This window comes from Sinocyclocheilus anshuiensis, unplaced genomic scaffold (genome assembly GCF_001515605.1).
Source record: "Sinocyclocheilus anshuiensis isolate Anshui unplaced genomic scaffold, SAMN03320099.WGS_v1.1 scaffold1491, whole genome shotgun sequence".
Classification (NCBI taxonomy): domain Eukaryota; kingdom Metazoa; phylum Chordata; class Actinopteri; order Cypriniformes; family Cyprinidae; genus Sinocyclocheilus; species Sinocyclocheilus anshuiensis.
In genome coordinates this window covers 150,168-151,642 of record NW_015555706.1, presented here as the reverse complement: position 1 = coordinate 151,642, position 1,475 = coordinate 150,168, and positions in this window count along the sequence as shown.

The following is a 1,475-nucleotide window of genomic DNA, read 5'->3' as shown; positions in this document are numbered from 1 at the left end:
TTTCAGGATTCTTTGATGAATAAAAAGTTAAAAAGAACAGCATTTATTCAAAATAGAAATCTTTTGTAACAATGTACAATACCGTTAAAAAGTTTGGGGTCAGTCATTTTTTTTTTTTTACAAAATTATTGCTTTTATTCAGTTAAATTGATAAAAAGTGCTAATAAGAGACTTATATTGTTAGAAAAGATTTATATTTTAAATAAGTGCTGTTCTTTTTAAATTTATTCATCAAATAATCTTGAAAAAAAAAAGTATCACAGGTTCCAAAAACAAATATTAAGCAGGAAAACTGTAATAAATCAGCATATTAGAATGATTTCTGAAGATCATGTGACACTGAAGACTGGAGAAATGATGCTGAAAATACAGCTGCGCATCACAGGAATAAATTACAGTTTAACACATATTCACATAGAAAACAGCTGCTTTAAATTCTAATAATATTTTACAATATTACTGTTTTTTCTGTATTTCTGATCAAATAAATGCGGCCTTGATGAGCAGAAGAGACTTTACAAATCTTTCTGATCCCAAACTTTTGAACAGCAGTGTGTATGTATAAGTTTTAATCTTACAGCAAACAGGTTGTTAAATTATAAAGCCCAGAGAGACCAAACAAAGACACAAAAATAGACACCAAAATAAATTATGAATGTTTTTAGAGCAAGAAAACTTGCCTAACATAATAGGAGGATTTAAGAAAAAAATAATAAATAAAATGCAAACGTGTAACGTTATATTATGATCCCATTTACCCCTAATAACATATACATCAATATTTATCTCACAACAGTTAAGTGTGTATAGAACTGAATCGAATCGGACTTCAAAGCTGCCCTTTTAACGAATTATAACAAACACCGAAAGCGCATTAAAAGACCAGAGTTCAGTTTAGTGCAATGGTTCAGAGCTTTTTTTTTTAAAGTATAGATAAGTATAATTTTGATCGGAAAATTCATTTGGAAAACATTTTTACCCAACGTCCAGATCACGCCGCCGTCGCTGCAGTAACGCGCATGCGCGCTGAGTTACGCACTTCCTGTTCCTGTTATTTAGAAGTGCGCAGCTTTAATGTTAAAGGGAAGACACGATTCCACAGCAAAAGTGTCCGTTTTCCCTTCCAAATGTACTGTAAAATAATTTAATTGCACAACGGTACAGTGAGGATGTACAAAAGTCTAAAAAAAAAAGCACACGTTGACAGGTTTTACTAAAAATGTAATTACCAAGACATCATTAAAACTGCAAAATCATCATCAGAAATGCTATTTTTAATTGACAGACTTGCCTTTGTTATTTTTATTCAATTAAAAATTAAAAAAAAAAAAAAAAAATTTAAAGTGGTACAGCAGCGCCCTCTTCCGGCTGCACGTGTTCAGTTCCTGCAGCTCACACACTGACTGTGTGTGTGTGTGTGTGTGTGTGTGTGTGTGTGTGTGTGTGTGTGTGTGAGAGTGAGAGAGAGTTTAGTA